The 22,739-nt window shown below is 43.9% G+C and overlaps 1 protein-coding gene across 3 annotated transcripts in view; it reads left to right on the forward strand.

Moving 5' to 3' along the window:
• The first annotated feature begins 1,470 nt into the window (after positions 1–1,470).
• SNTG1 (syntrophin gamma 1) overlaps positions 1,471–22,739 on the forward strand; it is a 281,755-nt gene continuing 260,486 nt past the window's right edge. Inside the window, exon 1 of one of the 3 annotated variants that reach the window (XM_064170435.1) lies at positions 1,471–1,911. The gene's annotated coding sequence lies outside the window, so the exon portion shown is untranslated. The remainder of the gene's footprint in view (positions 1,912–22,739) is intronic. The other 2 variants (XM_064170431.1, XM_064170434.1) reach the window with 2 other exon arrangements.

Genomic DNA, 22,739 nt, shown 5'->3' on the forward strand with positions numbered 1-22,739 from the left:
AGAAACACCTTTGTTTGCACCAGCTTGAGGGAAGCAAACTCCTTAAACCTTAAGACACATGTGAAAATCACTTAGCATTACAAGAAGCCTAAATGAATCGTGAAGAGAGGGGCTGGCAGAAAAGCTATAGAAAAGTAAAGCTCAAGCTCTTACCCTTTTGATTTTCAGCCCTCTCTCTGCCATCCTCAGCCTTCCCACATTAATACATTTTTCAGGAGTTACAACGCAGCTGCGGCCACTGCTGCTCCTCCCACCCCGGTCTAGCTGGAGCATCCCGACCAACAGCTCTGCCCCAAACCGCGCCGGCTCTGCCGCGACAGCCTCCGCAGCCGCAGCTCCGCACAGCGGCGGCCGAACTCGGCTCCCGGTAACCGCCCCGAGGGAGCGGAGTGCGGCGGGGCGGCGCCATGGGCGGCTCTCGCCAGGCTCCCCCGTTCTCTGCGTTAGTTCTCTGCGAAGGCTGCGGGGATTTGGGGGCCCAGAGGAGGCTCCGGCATCCCCATAGCGGCCATCTCACCCCAACCTGTGCCTATAGGCTGTACATATGTGTTTTATACATATATCTATATCTAGACATCCACAGGGGTGCAAGTGGGTATCTCGCTGCTCGGTCATGATCGACACCGTCTCACTTCGGTGCTGCCCGACGGGGAGGCCGATGGCAGCGGGATGATCCGCAGCCAAAGTGCCGAGTGCGAGAGGCACAGATGTGCGGAGAAGGAAAGGTACCGTGCAGGGATTTTAGAGGGGAGTATCCTTGTGGAGATAACGCCTTTTAGGTCTCCTCTTTGTACGAGGCAGTGCGGGAGACGAGGGCTCACTGAACTCCGGTGAGGGACCAGGAGCCTGGGTTAGGGGCTGGGAGACGCGAGGAACAGTCGCTTCCAGCCGGGCGAGAAGTGATAAAACCGCCACAAATTCCTGTCAAATGTGGGGGTTGACGCATTTTCTGTCCGGCGAACTGTCGGTTTAGAGGCCCTCATGTAGCCGGGAAAAACGGCAGCCGCGGAAACTGGGCAGCAAGGAAGGCTCCCTGAGGCACGAAAAGGGGCCGGACAACTTTCCCGTCTGGGCACGGGGCTTCGCCAGCAGCCGCAGCTGCACCTCGCCGGGGAGGGCTCCGCGAGCTGCAAGCGAAGCAGTTTCCCGCCGGGCCGGCAGCTCCAGCAGCGTCAGGGCTCGGAGCGCCGTCCCAGCACCCCGAGGGTCCCCGGCTGCCGCGCCGGGACAGGCTTCAGCAAGCGCAGCTGAGTCCCCGCCGGGAGGCGGCCCCCGGTGCGGCGCTCCGCCTAGCCCTGCGCTCGCCCCGCGCCGCCACGGGGGCCGGCCCAGGGGAGGGCTGCGCGTCACTGGCTCTGGTGGCGCTGGCGGCGGGGCGGCGTTACGGAGAGCCCCGGGAACCGGCGGGCGGGGGGGTGGTGTCCCGGGCGGGGCCGGCATCGCCGCGGCTGGCTGCGGCCGCGGTGGCGGCGGCGCGCCGCCTCACCTCCCCTCGCCTTGCCTGGCCGCTCGCCGCCGCGGAGGGGCGGCGCTGCCTCTCCGCACTCCCCCGCCCGGCGCCCCCGTTCCGACTCCGGGAAGGGCGCGGGGAGCCCCCCACGCTCCCCTTCGGCGCGGCGGCGGAGTTTGAGGCGGTGGCGGCTCGGGTGCGATGCCGTGTTAACAGGCGGCCCGCCCCTCGAGGTAACGCCGGCGGGAAGGGGTGCGAGTTGCCGGGGCTGTGGCTTGGCACCATGGGCACCGGGCTGGGGGTCGCGGCGGGCAGGCTCCCTGCGCTCTCCGGCTGAGCCCGGGGATGTGCCGGCGTCCTGTGGAAATATTCTGGGAATAGCGCGGAGCGGTCCGAAGAGGACGAGCGGCACAGCGATTGACCAGCTGAGAGGAGGTCGCCCGGCGGTGCTGTACAGCCAAGTGAGTGCTGCTTTTTTCCTGCCTTTTCGCTGCGTTACCTTCATCCCCAGTGACTAATTTTTTGTTGTTTTTCCTTTCCCCTAGCCGTTAGTCTCCCGCTCCCGGTTTTTAGCAGCGGGTTTCAGGCGTTTGGGTGCAGTGGGGTTGTGGCCGGGGTTGACGGGGAGCCTTTCTCTAACTCTGCCAGACTCTGCCGCGGACAGCCCACCGGTGAGGTTGCTCCGCTGTGGCAGCCGGGCAGGAGGCAGCGTGTCCCGGTGCTCCCACTTCTGCAGCTGTGGGAGATGATGCTTTCTTCCAGGCGTTAGTATAAAATGTCTTCGCCTTTGTGCTGAGCTGTAACTACGTAGTGGGAGTCTCTTAATTGCTTTCAATCAGTGCTTCTCGTAAAGAAAGAGGCAGAGTGCATGTTAAACGTTCCAGACCCACGTAAGGTGGTAAACCTAGAGTTTTGATTTTTAACTTTATTGTGCCCTGCCTGGTGGTTTCTCTTTTGAAGTGCTCCTGTCGTGAAGATATGGTTTGCCCAGCCGTGTTTGCTTACTTTTAGCCTGTGGATATTTGCTGCTGTACTTGACATTGTCAGGAAACAAAAAGTTGGCGGTAATTTAGTTCAGTGCATGGAGCGCAGGTTGCAGGCAAGGGACTAATTCTGCTTTCGGAGGAGCTCCACTTCAAAGGAGGAGGCCCAGGGGCTGTAATCTCTTGGTAAAAACTCAGAGCAAAGCTGTCACACTGCCAAGACTGAATTCTGCTGTTCACCTTTAAGCACTGATAGCGCATAAGCTAAGCAGCCTGCTTTCCCCTATCTACGAAACACCTGTCTCTGAAATGCAGGGGATAGAGATGTGAATGCTGGGCAGGTTTGGAAGAAGATAGAACTTCAGACTGCGTTTAATTAAGTTTCCTCATACTGATTTCCTTCATGTCTTCTATGTGCCTGAAAAACTATGTTTTACAGTGACCTTGATGTCCATTCTGTGCTAATGCAAAAGCACAACAGAATAAAACCATTTGCGCAGATGTATTGCTAAGCTCTGACGTTTACTTGGAGCTCAGTCCCAGTTGACATGGTAGTTTCAGCAGGGACACTGGACATGGCAAATGTGTGGGAAATAACTTGGTGAAATAACTTGCTGAAAGTGCAAGTTGCCATGTTGGAAGCATATGCTCCTGCTGTAATGTTGCTCTGCATGACATACTTGTTGAGTTCTGAGTATTTCATTTGTTAATCAGTGAGATCTCTGCTCTGAGGAGGGGTGTGTGTGTGTGAGGCGATCGCACAGCTTCCTAGGTTAATGTGCTTGGATTTGTCAGCAGCAAGAGATCCTTTTATGCACTGAAATACACATTTGTACATAGATGCAGTATTGATTTAACAAGATTAAAAGAAGTTTGGATGTCATTGTGGTGAATGTGTAAATCAGGTTTATAGCAGAAAGATAAAGTAAGTCTTTCCTGTGATGGTGGATGGAGATCACTGTGGGTAAACTGACTGAAAAAAGTGACATTTGCTTCAGTGCAGTTTCTGGAGTCTCTCTATGCTTTGTATTTCTGATTCCCTGGAGATACTGTGAAACATAGTTAAGTGATGCTAGACAGTGGGATGCAGACCTATCCGTTACTTAAAAGGCTCAGCTGCTTCTGTGCCGTGTTAAAAAAGTACAATGTTCGGCAAAGTCTGCCTATGGTTTTACTGTAGTAGTTCCTTCCTCTGTTGCAGAGTGGCAGGCTTTCACTAGGCATGTGCAGTGGAGATCATAGAACATTGAAGCATGCATTGATCTGGAATTCATTTGGGCTGTATGTTGTATTTGAGGCTTCCACAAATAACATAAGTGGCTGCTTATACCTGATTGTATAAATAAATAGGATTTAAAAATCGTGCCACCTTTGTCACTCCTAATGCATGTTACAGAGTCCTTTTCTTCCCTTTCTTTTTAGCCCTTCAGACTAATCTAATGCTATACTTGCTCTTTGCCTGGGGAAGAAAACATAATTTAATGATGTATCATTTGGCTGTTGAGTATCTTGTCCTATAGCTATGAGATAATCTAATGAGGATTCCCATCGCTGATTTAAAGAACATGGTGCTCTAGACTTTCACTTATGAACGGGTTTTGACTCTCTTATGTGGCTGGAGAACAGTTTTCATGTGGTCTGCCAGAAAAAAAGAAACCAAACTTAAACACATTTCTTTTTCTATTAGAAGGTGCAACCTGAGGTCTTTAGGGATATAATTAAAAACATCAACTTCTAAGATACTAATCAAGCTCCTTTATCTTCACACATTTTCTCTTATTTTCACATATGTTCTTCTTTTTTACTTAGTACTTATACTTCAAAAAGCCTTTATACTTCATTTTAAAATGCGTGTAGCTCTTCATTTTGAAAACTGAGAGGTGGCCAGCATGCTGTAAGGCTGATCGAGTATCCACTTGGAATATTCTCTATACCATTTTCCTGGCATGTTTTGAATTGGAGATTTCCAAAGTTCAGCTTTATGGCACACCTTTTTATTTTATTACTACGCAAACCTCATTAACGTTGACTGGAATCAGAAATTTCAGGGCAGGCTCAAAGATTACATTTCTCTTCTGATGTTTTTTCCCCATGTTTGCTCAGAAATGCTGTTTGCCTTGTCAGGCATAGCTTTCATGAACTGACAGAAAGACTTGTAAGCAGAATTAAACACCCCAACAGTTAAGCAAGGCTTTTCTAGTCAGCCTAACCTGGTTTAGTGTGTCATTTATATTTATTCATCTTAAATATTTAAGACAAACAAACAACAGCTGTAGTCTTATCTCAGCTTTTCCCTCTGAAGTGCTCAGAGAAGTACCATTTCTTCAAGCTTGTAATTTAGCCTGGGTCCTTGTGCCTGAGCTGCTAGGAAAAGCGATAGTGTCAGTTTGTCTTACTGGCAGTTGTGGTCAGGCCTGCTTGTATGCCTTGTTAAAAAGGGAAGGGTTCTAGCAAATGGAAGAAATGTCAGATGGGCTTAATATGTAGTCTTTCGTGGCCATTCTCATGCCTGTGTTGTCTGTTCAGGTTTCTAGGGATAAGACTGAATGTGGATGGGTTGAATCCCAGTTGTAGTCTGCTGCAGCATGCATAGCTCTGGCAGTATGCTGTGACCTTGGCTCAGTGGAGTTACATGGCCAACCTTTTGCATTTGCCCTGAGCTTTACCTACCGTAACTGTAAGACTCAGCCTTGCTGTCATCGTGGCCAAGCTAAACGTACTGTATTCCTGTGGCAGATCAGAGGATGGAGAGAAAGCATACAGTAAAAAAAAACAAAATATGGAAGCTCTAATGAACACCAGGAAATGTAGTGGAAACATAGCCAGTGAGGCTGATGCATACACCTAGTTATCCAAAGGAGAAAATAGCTATCTTGGGAGAGAGGACTAATAGGTGATGTGTCTATTCCATATAAAGATGAAGAACTGCATGATAAGGAAACAAATCTTGGACCCGCTATCCACTTTGGATGTGGCTGTCACTGTCATTTGGAATGCTGAGCATTATCTTCAGTACTTAGCTCGAGTTGGCGAGAGGAGGTGGAACACTCAGTGGTGTGATGAGTCTAGTGGTGCAGAAGCCAAGGCATAGGTAGGTTCCTGGGAACTTGCTTTCTTCAATTTATTAAAGTAAACTCATCAAGGAAAGTGTTTGGGATGAGATAAATTTCATGACTTGCTCTCTGGGTTACTTTGGGAAGTGTTGGACAAAGTTCTGCAAGTTCATTCTGATAGTGATGGGAGGGTAGAATTGACTTACATATGTGTAATTGTTCTCTGAGTGGGGTTGGAGTTTTGCTCATGAGGTGAAAAACATGGATAAATGATACTGCTGGAGAAGATTTGCTGTGCCCTTGGGTGTTCAGAATGACTTCAATGATAAGGCATGGGCAGTTAGATGAAGGCTGTCTTCCACAGTCAAAAGTAGGAGGTTTCCCGTGCCAGGAGCTGAATGAAACTGAGCAGGCTTACCCTGAGGGTGGAAGTGGATGCTCTTGGAGTGGAACAAGCCCTGGAGCAGAGTGAGAGTCCCACACTGGTGCTCACTGAAATTCCAGTGTGAGATGTGGCTGAGGCAAGGGCACTGATGTTTTACTGTGTTGATACTGGTAGTGACACTGAGTCTGGGAAGGAAATCAGGGCTTCAGAGATACCATAAGTGGAACTGATTGTTGCCTGAATTAATTATGCTGCAGATAGTTATCATCTAGCCTCTCACAAAACCACAGAAACATCCAGGTTGGAAAAGACCCTCAGGATCACTAACCCTAAATCTATAACCCTATTCTACAAGATAATATGACACTGGTCCTTGTAGAGTAGGAGTCCTTTAGGGACTGGGGATGTGCAAATCCATACATAAGCACAGGCACTGCCTTCTCTGCACTTAAATAGTCAGCACCTCCTGATTGGATTTAATTAATTATTTTCCTATGGACCATTTGTTACTTGCTGTTAGATTTGGATGTTCTTTCCCTACTGGGGTGAGATTTTGGGTTCAAAGGTGTGCTTTTAAAGCTGATGACATCAAGCACTTCTGAAGCATTCATTGCTTGGAGCTTCTGGGATAATTTCATCATGAGGGAAGCAGACTACTCTAAAGTTTGGATTTATTATATGTCTTCTTCAGTATCAGTGTATTTTATCAAAGAGTGGACAGAGTACTGGCTTTATTGCTAAAGATGTTAGAAGTGGCTCTTGAACTAAATTTCATGATGCTTTTGTACCATTTATTCAAATTGATTTACATTTACCTGTGAACAAAGGCTGTTCAGTTAAAGCAGAACTTATGCCTTTCCCCCCTCCACCTAGTGTATTGAATTTGTATAAAACAATATGGTTATCTGTCGAGAAGCAAGACTGGAAATGATGACATTGGTTTTTCTTCATCTTTCTGTCAAAAGCTAGAGAAGAATTTGAAATAGTCCTATAGACATGAGTGACAGTAATCCTGCTCTCTGGTTCCTTTTTGGTGTAAAGGTTATTTGGCTATTATAGTTGAATTTAATGTAAAAGTGTCACTGATTTCAGCAGGTATAGTACTAAGTTCTTGGATGTCTTCTCAAAGCTTGGTATTCATATATAACACAGTTAATGTTTATCACACATTAAGAATCAACACTGATTCTTAATTACAGGATGGCTTTGAAGTTCTTTTAATGAAATGCTCTGCTATTTTAAAATGTATCTTCATTCAGAAATATGTGAGGGAGCTTTTTCTAGTCGCTCCACGTGGCCAAGTGTTGTGATTGACTATTTTAACAGTTGTGAATAATGAACTGTACGTTTCAGCTTCTGCAACACAAATGGACATTGATTTTTCTCTGGCTTGCTTTTGACCCCTAAAGAAGTAAAGCAATTAGAATTATGTTTGCAGGAGAACTCTCTACTCTCTCCTTCTCCTGTCATTTTCTATATATTATAAGCAGCCTTTGAGAACTGAGCTATGTTAATCAGATCAGTTTTTCAGTGAAAAAGGAGGGGAAAATCATCACCACCACAGATGTCTTGCAGCTCTGGGTTTCATCACACGCAGCTGTCTGCCTGTATACTTTAGCCCTTGGTATGGCAGCTGTATGGCCTGAATGCAACACAACCCACACATGCTTCTTTGCACAACTTTTCTAATCAGTTATTAGATAACAAACATTTATGTGGCAGTGTGGGAGTTTGATCCATTCGGAGCAGTTGTCATGTAACAGAGCACAGAGCTCTTCATTGAGGATAGGTTTGGAGTGAAAAATCAGCATCAGTCCTGTGAGTCTACCTTTGGAATGCTTTCCTTCCCATTCTAGAGGTTATGTGGCTTTGCCTTTCTTATGAAACAACTTTATGAGCACAGAATGCAATATATAATAAAAAGTAGTCTTTTCAAAATCAGTATTAGGCTTTCATAACACAGTGGAAGGGATGTAAAAGCAGACTGGGGTTACAGCTCCAAGGAGCTGCTGGGGAGCAGTTAGCACGTTATGAATGGGGAACTGATTGGCCACTGCCAGGGGAGCAGTTAGTGGCAGGGCTCCCTGTCCGCAAACTAAGCAACTCTGTTAATGTAAGTGCAAAAAATAGCTGCTCTGTTGCTTCCTCAGCTGAAGGAAAAACTTCTCAGTCAAATACAGTGACATCCGTGAAGGAATTTTGCTGGGGAAGCCTGCTGTAACTGTGCCAAACGTTCCCATCAAAGTGTATAGAGCTCATGACACATCTGATGATTATTGCCTGTCATTTTCTTTCTCTCACTGAGATTAGGAAGGACCTTCCCAGATGAATGAATGCACAAGCAGAGAATTTTTACTCTACGTTGTTAGTCTTTAAGCTACTTAATTCTTAAACATCTGTAGTGATGGTTCATCATATGCTGCTTTCCACAAGTTCCTCTCTTAAGCAGTGTGTCTCAACTTTTTTCTTGGACTGTCTTAATTAAGGTTCATTAATTTGCTTTATATAGCAGCTTTCCATTTCACTATGTTGCATAGCCTTTTAGTAATCTGAGCTGATCAATGATTTTGCATTCTCTTTGTTGTTACCATCCAGGTTCTCTACACTATTGTATACTTGCAAAATTTCCTGCTTAGTTCAGTAAAAAGCAGCATCTTCCTGTTCCTGGTGGATGAACTGCATAAGTATTTATTGCATGCTTTGATTAATAGAGAAATCCTCTGGTTAACAGGGAAGTGATACTGGCATTTATCACTGTGCTCTGTCACAACATGCCCTTTCATGTACCTCCTAGTACCTTTTTCTTCTTCATAATTATATTGCAATGTTGTGAAATTAAAATCTCAGTGTTAATCCAAATCATTCTTTATTTTACCCATATAGTACATTTTGCATCCAGTTGAGTCCAGAGGAGGGCCACAAAGGTGATCCAAGGGCTGGAATACCTGTGCTGTGAGGATAGACTGAGAGAGCTGGGGGTGTCCAGCCTGGAGAACAGAAGACACTGGAGGACCTTGTAGCTGCCTTCCAATATCTGAAGGGATCCTACAAGAAGGCTGGAGTGGAACATTTCATAAGAGTGTCTAGAGACAGGACAAGGGGGAATGAATTTAAGCTGGGGTTTAGACTGTGTCTAAGGATCATCTTCTTCAGTACAAGACTGTAGAACAGGTTGCCCAGGGAGGTTGTGGAGGTCTTGGATGAGGTCTTGAGCAGCCACGTCTGGTTGAGAGGTGTCCCTGCTCATAGGATCTCCCTTTTTTCCTCTGCCCTGCATGCACATAGGTGTATCTGTGGCTTAGGATAAATGTTGTGATAAATTTGGTCGCATGCATACACCTGTTCTTTGACTCTACAGTGCTCAGGAGGCTGTGGAGACTGAGGTGAAGTTATAGTTCTCATTTCACAGTTCCAGTTTCCTTAGGAGAATTGTCTGGGCACTTTCCCTTCTGAAACAAATAGCTGGAAGTACCTCTACAGGCAACTGTAAAAGTGTAGAATTAAACCAGCTAGCTTGCTAAATACTGCTTCTGCCTCAGAGAATGTAGATGAGGAGGCTGCTTTTGTGGATCAAGTGTCAATATTACTCCAGTTATAAAGTGATACACAAGATAAACTTGCATTCCTCATTTTATGGCAGCAGAATTGCCTTTTCTAGATGGTGAGAAGTGTTTTAGATCCTCCTGCATATAGAATCTCTCTGCAGGCATTTAAAGTGCTGGAAAAACCCAGCACAAAAGCTCACAAAACCCATGCAGTACTTTGAAGTTTTGCAATTACAGCTAAGTGTCACTTTCTGCAGGTTTATGGCATGTAAATAGCTGGAGATGCAACTGCAGGGAAAGCCAGGTCCTTATTTTTAAAACCACACAACCACAGCAGTAACCTGTGTTTATTGAGTCTGTATAGTGTCCTGCTGTGTGTTCAAAACCTATGCTTTTGCCCACAGCACCCATCTGTTCATTCTTCAGAGGTTTTTTGTTAGCTTAAAAAGAAGGTATAATTACATAAATACCATTTTTTAGTTGAAAGATGATATTTTTTTTAACACCATCCATCTGAAATACACTCTGGTATTTTGAAATTATGTCAAACGACCTGAAAAGATGCCTGTAAGTACCACAGAGTAATGCTAGAGGTCAGAATCATGGTCTCTTAGACAAGACAATTGTTTTCACTGTACTGGGGCACCTTGGGGATCCAGGTAAGGGACAGTGTTTGAGCTCTGACTTTTTAACTGTGCAAACAATCCAGCATAAGCACTGCACATGTGAGATGGCCTAGATTGGGAATAATCATATACCTTTATTGATGATCTGCATGAGTGGATTGAGTCCAGCACCAGAAAGTTTGCAGATAACACTAATTTAGGAGGAGCTGTGGAGCTGTTGGAGGGTAGGAGAGCCCTGCAGAGGGACCTTGCCAGGCTGGATGGGTGGGCAGAGGCCAATGGGATGAGATTGAACAAGGCCAAGTGCAGGGTTCTACACTTAGGCGACAACAACCACAAGCAGCACTACAGGCTGAGGACAGAGTGGCTGAGAGGGACCTGGGGGTGCTGGTAGAGAGTAGCTGAAGATGAGGCAGCAGTGTGCCCAGGTGGGCAGGAGAGCCAATGGCATCCTGGGCTGGCTCAGGAAGAGTGTGGCCAGCAGGACAAGGGAGGTTTTTCTGCCGTGTGCTCAGCACTGGTCAGGCCATACCTTGAGTGCTGTGTCCAGTTCTGGGCCCCTCCATTCAAGAGAGATGTTGAGGTGCTGGAACGTGTCCAGAGAAGGGCAACAATACTGGTGAGAGGCCTGGAACACAGCCCTGTGAGGAGAGGCTGAGGGAGCTGGGGATGTGCAGCCTGCTCATTGCTGTCTACGACTACCTGAAGGGAGGTTGTAGCCAGGTGGGTTTGGTCTCTTCTCCCAGGCAACCAGCAATAGAACAAGGGGACACAGTCTCAAGTTGTGCCAGGGGAGGTCTAGGCTGGATGTTAGGAGGAAGTTGTTGGCAGAGAGAGTGATTGGCATTGGAAAGGGCTGCCCTGGGAGATAGTGGAGTCGCCATCCCTGGAGGTGTTCAGGCAAAGCCTGGATGGGGCACTTAGTGCCATGGTCCAGTTGATTGGACAGGGCTGGGTGCTAGGTTGGAGTGGATCATCTTGGAAGTCTCTTCCAATCTGGTTGATTCTATGATTCTATTCTGTATATCAGTAACACCTGTCTATGCAACATTTGATTTAGAATGAGGATCCCTTAGGACATCTGCTCCAGCAGTTTGATGTTCCTCTTATGCTGGGGGCACCAGAATGGGATGCACTACTGCAGGTAGGGTCCCATCAGAGCAGAGGGGGCCGGGAATCACCTCTCTTGTCCCTCTGGCCACACTTCTTTTGAAGTGTAAAGACACTACCCACAGCTCAAGGTTTGCACAGCTGTTTCTGCCTTTGGCAGCTCCATCTGGATGGAGCTCCATCAATCCTCACAGGGGTAGGCAGTGTGCACCTCCCTGCTGAGTCTTTTCCAACTGAAACAGTTCTACAGCTCTATAAGAAGAAAATTGGGAAGAGCTTTTGTGCTCAAATCTGGGATCCAGGAAAGAAGTCTGGATGTTTAACCAAAACAAAGCTTTGCTATGGGTTGCAAAATAGAATTTTAAGATGGCGAACTTATTGTGTTACATGCAGCAAGTGGCTGAAGAGAAGGTACGAGCCTGCTGCTCATGATCAGAAAGCTGCTCAGTCCTGTGCTGCCAGAAAGGAGACTCTGTGTTGTTCTTTGCATAGAGAGCTGGTTCTTAGGGTAATCCTCATGGCACTTGTACTGCTGATTTCCCTGGAAACCTGCATGTGCTTGCTTGGAACGAGAGTGCAGGTGTTTTGTAAGAGCATGACAGGCATGATGTGTGACTGAATTAGTTCTGCCTTCCTTGACCACAGAGAGGATGTTCTACCTTGAGCACAGTTTTCATCAGTCTGGGAAGCCTTTGATTTACTGAAATATGCCAGGCACCTTCCCAAGTGTGAAATGATTTATATGAGTGTCCCTTCCATTTGACTAACTGTCTGGGGTCTTGCTGGAGTGCTCCTGTTAAATGAAGGTAGAAGATTAATATTGGAAGATTTCTGGGGTGGCACCCTTTTTATTTACAATAATTGGACCTAATATTTCTGTTACAGATCAGTGGCAAAACTGTGGTGGTTTTTTTTCCTTTGCTTGTGGCAAAAAACACATTTGGGGTGAGTGTTGTGCCTCACAGAGCTTGGGCTGTTTCTTCTCACAACCACCTGATGTCTTCTCCTGTCTCCAATCTTGCACGTTGTGGGCTATCGAGCCTTTAGCAACTGCTTTTGCAGTCAGTCAGCGCCAGGAAGGGCATGAGTTGGGTTCTTTGGGGCCATCTTCTTGGGCAGTAGCCTACAGGAGACCATGTAATTAGTCATGGTTATTTGTAAGATTCATAGTGCTGAGAATTCTTGCTGGAAACCTGTAAGACCTTCAGCATAATGATGACTCAGTGATGTAAAATTCTGCAATTCCAAGGAAGAATGGTAGAAGGAGAACATTTCTTAGTAGGTGGTGCACCCAGCAGCAAGTGTAGATGGCTGCTCTGTAAGGTACAAGATGCCATTGTGATAGAAGCAGCAGTGATCTGAGTTACCAAGTCTGTTGTCAATTCATCTGTAACACTTCAGGCATATTGTTCATTTCTGGTTACAGATACATGTTTATATATACACAGAGAATCTATGTCTCTGAATTTACCACAAGGTTTAATTTTTGTCTTCCAGCCAACATTCCTCTGAGGGAACCAACAGCTCCTTTTAATATTTTGGAGGATGTTCCTTAGAGCTTCACATTTACGATTTCCCCATCACAGTGTTTCTGTTCTGTCCTTTACAGGCTAGTTACATTCTGACCTCTCTGTGTTTGCAGTCGTTGAATAAATGCCTGTATATGTGTGTTAAATAGGATATGCTAAGGGCATGTCAGGCCTCTGTAGTAAAACCATTTTGGATGGTGACAGTGGCCCTGGTTCTATGATTCTGTGTTATGTGGCTGGGTGTTGTTGTGGATGTCGTTCTTTTGCACCTACATGAATGACCTCTGCGTGTACACGGATTGAGCTTCTTTCAGGTAATCTTTCTCACACTCTCCTCATATCTACTCAGATTCACAAGTGAGGATCCTCTTCCTGGCCTCTTAAATCTTCTCTTCGTATGCCCCTGCTAGTTCCTCCTCCCTCACATCAAGCTGAAGCTGTCTTTGTTTTCATAGGTTTTGCTTAGTAAAGCCAAGCATTAGGGGCTGTATTTAGCAGCTTACTGAGATTTTTATTCTTACTACCAGTCCAGCACCGTCTGAATTTCTTGTTCTGTTCTTTTGAACTTCCATAACTTATATTTTTCTATCCCGTATGAACGCAAAAATGCTCTACTTCAAAATCTACTTCTGTAATATTAAGTTCTACTAGGATACTTGCAGATGGTTTCCATCTGGAGCTGCTCTCAGGCCTAAAAGAAGAAGTTGTTTTGGTGTTTCATTTTGAATAGTTTCTATGAGAGGTTTTATCTAAGTCAATGAGATCTTAAGTGTAATTTTTGAGCAAGTGAAGTTTTTACCTTTTTGTTTATTTTTGTCCTACTAATCCAGTATCATCTACTTATCATAGAATCAACCAGGTTGGAAGAGAACTCCAGGATCATCCAGTCCAACCTAGCACCCAGCCCTGTCCAATGAAGTAGACCATGGCACTGAGTGCCTCATCCAGTCTTTTCTTGAACGCCTCCAGGGACGGTGACTCCACCACCTCCCTGGGCAGCCCATTCCAATGCCAATCACTCTCTCTGCCATCAACTTTCTCCTAACATCCAGCAAATGAGCACAGTGCTGGAGGAAGCTCTATGAGGGGACAAGAACCTGGTCTGGCTGGTGCCTTAACTGAATGGGTTTGTGGGCTGCTAAGAGGCTGTGTGAACATCTGATAGTTAGCCTGGTCTGTTAGGATCTTTTCTTCAAAATTTCCAGCCTATGATGTAGTGGAGTTTTACTGGAAGCATTCCTGTGTCCTATTTTTTTGTTACTAAACTTTAAGACAATTTCAAACCTGTAATCTTCAGTTTGAACCTACTTACTGCAGCTTGACAGTATCAAGTAGACCAAGTGCAGCAGGGTCTCCACAGTGAACTGGAATTTCTGGATGGGATTAGCACATAGGCTTGAGCAAGTTGCATGAATTTCTTTTGACTCGTTTATCCCGTTTAGCTTAAATTCGTACTTCGTGGGCATACTGATTAGTGCTTTGAGATTTCATTAATGAGTGGTTACATAAAGGCTTATTTCCAGTAGTTAGAGACTGTGGAGGCAAATAGTGTGTTAGATATCGATTTGCATGCAATTTTGGTTTCTTAGTCTTTTCTGTGATCTAGTAGCAAATTTCTGTATACTTGAAGTCAGTCCTTTCTCTGAAGTATTATTACCTTTTAGAAGAGCATAATACAAACCTGTTAGGGAAGCATTTAGAATGGATTTGTCTAAATCTGTTCTTGACATACGTTTGATAAGAAGTCACATTTGCTCCTTTTCCAGTCTCCATCTTAATTGATCCTCTGTAAGGAGGAACATTTGGAGGTTTTGGGATTCACATCCAAGCTCTTAAAGGAGTCTCTCCGTGTGCATTTTGTCTGTGAACAGAGCCACAACTGCTAAATAAGTTCCTCCTTTCTCTTGTTTAGAGAGCTAGAAATTCTCAAAGTGAATTTGCTTTTGTTTGTAGGTAACAGCTGAACGTGCAGGATAGTAACCTGTTCTTCTTGGTACAATCCAGCAGTTATGACTTAAAACCAACCCTTCCTTTTCCTGTGTTAAGATTTAGTTTCGACATTACTAGAATTCTGATATAGATATGGATTTGATGTAATGCTACATTATTCCTCTTATGGGAAAGAATTGAGATAAAACTCAAATTATAAGAGTAATTTGAATAAAAGTGGAGAAATAGTTAAGATGAAGCCAGCTAGAAACACTGTCAAAATAAGTACTAAGTGTTGTTATTCTGACAGTGTTTGCAGGTGGCTTCATCCTTGCTGTATCCAGATTCCTGGTAGCGTAGATCTCTGGCTTTAGCATGGGCCAACACATTGACTTCCAGATCAAAATAGCAAATGCTTATGTTCTGGCAAGACTTCCAACATACCATGCATTTAGTATAGATGACAATTAACAGTGTAAGTAGCATGTTAGTAACAGTGTAATTGAGTTGTTCCCTTTAAAAAGAGAGAGAATTGTCCCATGGAGATCACCTCTCTCCCACAGCACCTTGTCAGTGACTCATTCTGCAGGGTGAATCAGGGAGCAGGTGTAGTAGTTGCTGGTGTGAGACATTAAAGCGCTTAGAACTTCTGCTTTGCTGTCGTTGCACACAATATGTCCTCATTAGCAAAGATTTCTGGTGCCGTTGCCTTTCTCTTCTGCAGCTGTCTTGTTATCAGAAGGTAACAACTGTAGCTGATACTCAGATTTCCTCTCCATTAAGGCCATGCTTTGCTTAATGGGAAGTTATCATTTCAACAGAGTGTTCTGATGGTGCACTGGGATTATGTAATGCTTTCATTTGAAATTGGATTATCTACTGTGGTCTTGCGTGTCTCACATGTACGTAAATAGCTCTGTGGCCCCACCACTGCAGGACCTCAGCTCCTCCTCAGCAGTTAGCAATTCTGCAAGCAGTGCTTTCATTTGTCTTTACTTGTTTTGAAGTGGGAGGTTATCTATCAAGAATAAAAGCTCACATCCCCGGTGGATGTGTTAACTGCCAGTAGGATTAATTGTTTTATCCAGCTGTGTGTTTGCACGAAACCTTCAGGAACTTTTATTGTCAGAAACTCTCGCTCCATGACCCATTTTGCTGCAATTGGGTATGGGGAAGAGACTGCAAACTCATAAAGGCTTTTGAAGATGTTCAGACATGCAGTTATTTATCACCCATTCACCCTTGGGTGGGGATATACATGCAGCATAATAACACAAACTTCATTTTCTTAGGCAATCAAATGAAAAAATGATGACAACTGTGCCAGCATGTCCTTGGGTTTGCTGTCACTTGTTAGTCTCTGGATGTTTTGCATGCTGTGTTGTATTCCACAGCGTAGAGCAGTTGTGTGTTTATAGGAAATGTGTTGTGAGCCCCAGTTAAAGTTTACTGAGGCCAAATCTGTGATCATGATACAACTGAGGAGTGCAGTTTATTAACATAGCTGGGGATGTGAGACCTAGGCTTCCATTAATTTGTCTGAGTGTTTTTTAAATTATGGCTGAGAGACTGTGAAATTTACTTCAGTGTACAACAAATGGGCTAGGAGAAGCTGTGATCAGTGGCAGTAGGCAATTTGCAAAGGAACTGTATGGATGAAAGGCTAAAAAGCTTCTGCCATATAATTCTGGGCTCAGCGGTTCATCGTTACCCAATTGCAGAGATTAAAGCAGTTCACAGGTTAGAAGCTGTAAACCAAAACCTGCCCAACCAAGGCACAGGGGAGCCCTAAAACTTGCTGCAAATGCACGAGGATAAACTTCTAGAACCCCTATTTGCATTTAAATATTTATTACTAGTTTAACTTTGTATTTTCCTCTAATACATCTCTCTCTTCCATGCCAGCTTTCCAGTCTTTGAAAGAACAGTAAACACCTCTCTCTCACAGAGAGCTTCAGTCACTTCATTCTCTATCATTCCTGTGGCAGAGACACAGAGGATTACCTAGTGAAATATTTCTGCTTGCTGATTGGAAATACAGATTACTCCTTTTTATTTTGAATTTACTGGGGTTTCCTTTGGTGATAGCTAAGAGACTAAAATGACCTCTGGACAAACTGTAATTTTGGGGGAGAAGTTGCTTTTAGAGTTATTCAGATCCTCCAATATTCATGCAGAGCTGTTGAAAATTAAATGTAGCATTCAGATTTGCATTTTCCAGCTGCCTTGAACAAATTACTTGCAGAACTGGGGGGAAAAAGCCATCTCACTGCTAGCAAACTTGGCACCTTTTGTAAGTTGGCTTCATGTTTTCTGTTGACTTCTCTTTCAAATGTAAGATGTAAAATGGTCTTGTCTAGCTGAGTGTATTGTCTGTGAAAAAGAGTGATGTTTCATAATGCTATATTCTAGTGAAATTTTGCTACTGGCTGAATAGTAGTGCGTGCATGCTGTGGCTCCCTAGGGAAAGTGAGAGCCCTGTGCTCCACTGGACTTGGGAAGCTGAAAAACATTTGTTCACAGGAGCTTTGCAAGTGCAACAACTAAGTATGTCAGTATGGTACCTACTTCAGAGGTTATTCATAAACCCTGTTGTGCCAGTTGGAAGGTAGCTAGAGTGTTTTGGTGAGATGGACTAGAATACAGGCTGTGAAAGGAAAACAGTGGTGATGTCTGCTTCCCTCGTAGGCTTGCTGAGATGTGTAAGAAGCATCAAAACATAGATAAGGCACTTCTGCTGGGGAGCTCTGAGCTGCATCTATTTCTCTCTAACCTCACCCTCTGTTTCTCTGACTAATCAATCCACTTTGCTTCCTAACCCCCTGCCCAAACCTCCATTCTTTCTTGGGACTGGGGTAAGATTGAGAGAGGTAAGGGGAGGGTGGAAGGGCGGTTGGGAGCCCCTTCTGGGGACTCAGGTTTCTGGGAGGGGAGTTGTGTTTCTGTATTACCTTTTACCTTGTATATTTCTGTCTATAACTGTATATACTGTAAATATCTGCTTGTATATTGTTCTAGCTGTAAATAAATAGCTTCATTCAATTTCCAGAGGTGTCTAAGTCTAGTCTGGGTGATTTCCAAAGTGGGGGTGGGTAGCACCCAAACCATCACACCTGTGTAAGGAAAATACCTAAATATACCTTATATGTCAGGGTAAAAAAAAGAAACTATGAAAAAGATGTGATCTGCCTGGGGTGTTTGAGTGCTGTCTGAGAACTGAATGCAAATCTGTAGCAGAAAAGGTGAAAGGTGAGCAATGTGGTCACGTATTTTTATACATTCATGCTGCTAATCTTAAAGCTATTTCCAAACAACAGGTTCAATGCACAGAAAATCTTGTAACACATCCACATAATTTAAAAAAATATATATTTTTTTAGCAGGAAGAGGTTTTTTTTCTGTGCAGTACTTAAACACACTGGTGAATTTACATTTCTTTCACATCTTCACATATGAATAGCCTGTTTTCCTGAATATATTATTTTTCTTACATCTTTCATCCTCTCCTAGCCACTCTCTGTGCTTTGTACTCAACTAGAAAAAGATAATAACTTTAATTTACCTGGTGGCGTCGAGCAAGTGAATGAGAACTGTTCTTCTGTGCTAAAGTTGCTTCCATTTACTAAACACCTGGTAAGAAGTCAAGCAATTTTGTATCGCAAATGAACATAGTGAGGTGTGTCCTTATAAATTCATAGCTTAGTGGAAGAAGATCAACTAAGTTCATTGGGTCTGAAGCCAAGAGCATTGCTAGAGGGGCTGTATAATGTGCTGTGATATTATTTCAGTGAGCTTTGTGAATAAAAGGATAGAACATATTAACAATGAAGCTGGTGGCTAGGACTAAATTGAATTATAACTGCATTAACTGTAGTAGCAGTTTTGCCCTTTTATTTGCAATTATTAGGAAATGATTTTCTTTGAAAAGAAAACAAAGCAGATGATTACAAAGGAAGCATATAATGAAGAGCCTTTTTGTTGATGTGGGTAATTGTCTTTTTAGGAAATACAGATTTGTGCAGTGAAATCTAGCTTCGGGTGTGAAATAATCAAAACACAAACACAAAGCTGAGCAATGGTGATATTGGTCATTAAAGAAAAAAGGAGTCTGTGCTAAAACAAAACAAGGTTGATGAAAAAAACCCTCTGCTCATCTGAAGGAATTTACAAGGATCTCCAGCTTCTGAGTAGCAGAGCATTAATTAAAATACAAACCAGAAGCGACAGTGTCCCTCTGCTTGGCACTGGAGAGTCCACACCTTGAATACTGGGTTCAGTGTGGGGCTCCTCACTACAACAAATACCTTGAGCTTCTGGACCATATCCAAAGCTGGGCAGTGAAGCTGGTGAAAGGTCTGGAGCACAACTCCTTTGAGAAGAGTCTGAGGGAAGTGGACTTTTAGCCTGGAAAAGAGGCAGCTGAGAGGGGAGATCTTATTACTCTCTAAAACTGCCTGAAAGGAGGCTGTAGTGAGGTGGAGGTTCTCCCAGGTACCAAGCAATAGGAGAAGAGGAAATGTCTCCAAGTTGTGTCAGAGGAAGGTTTGGATTGAATATTAGGAATAATTTATTTCCCAAAGGGTTGTCAAGCCTTGGAACAGGCTGCCCAGGGAAATGGTTGCGTCACCACCCCTGAAGGTTGTTAAAAGCTGTGTAAATGTGATGCTGAGGGATGTGGTTTAATTGTGACCTGGCAGTCCTGGATTAATGGTTGGACTTGATCTCAAAGGTGCATTCCATTAAAGATAATTCTATGATTCTTCCTTCCTGGACACAGTGGGAAGGAAATCACCATATGGGAGGTGCCAGGACTCTGTGCCAGCAGTGACCCTGCTGGCTCTAGCGCAGCATGGAAAGCATCAGGGCACATAGCTGGTCCCACCTTTGCTGCTGTCTGCCCAGCTTCTTTCCTCCCCAGAGTGGCTCTGTGTAAGGACTGACTCCTTCGTGAGTTTGTGTGTGCCAGTACTTGCGTAGGTGATTGCACTGGAGTATAAATCAATGGTGGTTGTGTGGCCTTTCCTCGCAGTAAGCTAATACCATCCATAACTCAAAATGAACAGCTCCTTTCTCACGCTTTTATCTCACTCTCCAGATTTTCTGGTTATACTGTAAGTGGTCCTTTCAAAACCTCTTGCCAACCTGACTAAAACAAAGATGATAAATTGTCTGACATCTTTTTGTGTACTGTATGACATTCTGTTCTTCTAAATAATTTAGTAGCAGAGAAATGGAAATGAAAGCATGACTCTGGCTTCTTCAAAGCGTTCATCTTGACAATTTATCATCTCTCACAAAATATTTATCTTGTGCCCAAGAACAAAAAATGAAGCAAGACAGATTCGATGCTGCGTCAGTGGATCCGTGTCACTCTTACATGTTTCTCAGTAAAAAGAGGTTTGAATCCCATCTAATCAAAGTTGAGTCGGCTCGGATGAAATGTTAGGAAGCCTTCAGTTCTGAAGGCAGCATGAAAGAGTTGGAGTGCTGAGTAGGTGAGGGAGGTTACCACTAAAGCTGTCTGGATACTCGGTATGATACAAAGGCTACGTTTTGTGCTTGTCCCTGGTACTTCAGTGTCTCAATCAGAACTCCCTAGAGCCCATTTATGGTGTTTTAGGAGTCTTTATCAGATGCTTTGAACATTTTCACTGTTGTTTTGGTTTCTGCAAGGCAATGTAAAAGAAGTAAGTTGTGATTTCTTTGAAAGCTATTTTTGGGATCTTTCTGTGTTGTAAATAGATATTCAACATTCTACTGGTGAACAGAGGCAGACTGTCCTGCTAAGCAGCTTTAGATGGCTCTGTCCTGATGTGTAATATGCATCATTAACCATTGCCATTTTTGATCCTTTTGTTTGTTCTTTCAAGCCAGACAAAGTGAATTTTCAGTCTATAATTTGGCTTCCTAAAAATCAGGAGCTTGCATTTGGAACCACTGCATTCTCAGCTTTTAGAGTTAAAGGTAACAAAATGGAAGCTGAATCTGGATGTAATTCACACCTGCTGAAATATGTGTTTTATGATTACATTCATTAAGCTGATGTAAGGTTCTGTGCTGTTAGCTGTAACTCTTGAGGCACATACTGAATGACTCTTAAGCTGCTTTGTGTCTACACAAGACTGTGCAGGAATTAACTTTAGACTTAAGACAGGTTTTAAAGTAGTTCAACCTTGGTGCCAAGTTGATCGTTATTCACAGCTGCTTTGCTTTGGGGGTATCAGCTTATGCCTTAGCTAAGAGCATCATTTGTTGCCCGTCAGAGTGGCATCATGCTGTATACTGGTGGCAAGGACAGCTCAATTCATCTGGCCAGCCTATGCCAAAATGCATTTTCTTCTCTGTATTTGCTAGTGAGTGAATGAATGAGTTAAGTAAGATAACACCTCCCAGCTTTGTCCTGGAAAATCCTCTGAAATTCCATCATCTGATTAACATCAGGGGTTGCCTGATTGTAGCAGATAAGCTCCACAGCACGTTGTTGAATTAGTACACCAAATCGTGTTTGAAGAGGGAGTGATTCTGCTTCAGGAAGCCTTTTCCAGTGTTCAGAAGCTGCTTCAGTATTTTCTTGTGAATACTGGAGCTAAAGATTTCTATTTGTCATGCTGTATTAACTTCAGGTATTCTCTTCCTTCTTCAGCTTCCGTGTCTTCCATTCACACAGAATACCTGAAAGGGAATCAGTGCCCAGGTTTAGTTGTAGGAGTTTAACATCTTCATTGAAGCAGGCTGCAGGTAGAATCAGCAACAAAAATGTTTATGGGATGGATTGGTAGATGGAGAATGGAATGCTGAGGTAGACACAATGAGGAAGGGTCCTGTGGAGGGGCTGAACCAGGCTAGGTGAGCTGGGGAGAGCCAGGACAAGTCTGCAGAGATCGACAGTGAGGAGGACTGAGCTCCCAGGAGGTGACATGTAATGTGTGCCCAAAGCAATGAGGGAGGAGAACTGGATTTTTGTGATTAATTGATCAATTTAATAGTTAATCTGTTTCAGCTCCCTCCACTCTAAAATATTGGCAGGTCTCTTTAATTACCTCACACAAGTAGTAATTAGTCTCAGTTTGTTTCAGTGACAGTTCCTGAGGTATTTACTGCGTGTGACTATATTGGAAAGGCAGGAAAATGAGCAATAGAGATGCTCCACTTTGCTGTGGTGTGGATGGGTTTGTAGGTGTATTTAGTTCAGTCTATGCTTTCTATTTAAAATGCATTTCTGTGCTTGAATTCTGGTAATAAAGGCCCCAACCAGATTATTTTTTCAAAACTTAATGGGACTGCACAGTAATAGTGAGTTTTCCCTGTATCATTCTGAAATGAAAACATTGCAATAACTCAAATTACTGCAGAATTGAGCTTTATGGGGAGCAGTGGTTTAATAACCATTTAGAAGAGCTCTGAGTTACAGTAAATGACTGAAGCTGAAACTTGACTCGTTTCAGGTCAGTACATAGAGACTAGCAAGCTCATTCAGAGATCCCCTGGAAACTAATGTGCCAATTCATGAAACAGAAATCAAATATATCTATCAAGCAATGGAGTTCTTCGTAGTCATGAATTGATTCTAATGTCAGCTCCAATTTGTTGTTAGATTTTGGAGGCATTTCCCTACAGTGATTTATTTTTTTTGTTGTGAAGTGCTCAGTTTTTCCTGGGTAAGACTTATTTACTGCTCTTGAGATTTGTTTCCTATTGGTTTTTAATCATGTTTTGTCTTTTGCTTCAGCCAGAAGCACTGAGTGGTGATTTTGCCTGGGGAAAAATGGGGAGAGAGGAGCGCAGGATAGCCTTGCTGAAGCCTTGCAAATCTCTTGCAGAGAGGTCTCCATGGAAGCTCTCTCTGGCAAAAGGAAGCAACCTTGGAAACCTTTTTTTCTGTGCTTGTATGTTCTGCAGCTCACTTTACTATTTGATCTGCAAAAGTGTCTTTTCTAGAGCCATGCTTTTTGTTTTGCTTCCAGTAAATGCTTAACACACAGAGGAATAAGCACTGTCCCTGACATATTTGTCCTGCTTAATTAAATGTTCAGAAACTGTCATAAATACCTGTGGGTTTTTTGCCTTTCTTGGTTATTTATTTCAATATATAGTATCTTAAATACAACTTGACCTCCCTTGTTCAAACT

Source organism: Pogoniulus pusillus, chromosome 34, assembly GCF_015220805.1.
Source record: "Pogoniulus pusillus isolate bPogPus1 chromosome 34, bPogPus1.pri, whole genome shotgun sequence".
NCBI classification, from domain to species: domain Eukaryota; kingdom Metazoa; phylum Chordata; class Aves; order Piciformes; family Lybiidae; genus Pogoniulus; species Pogoniulus pusillus.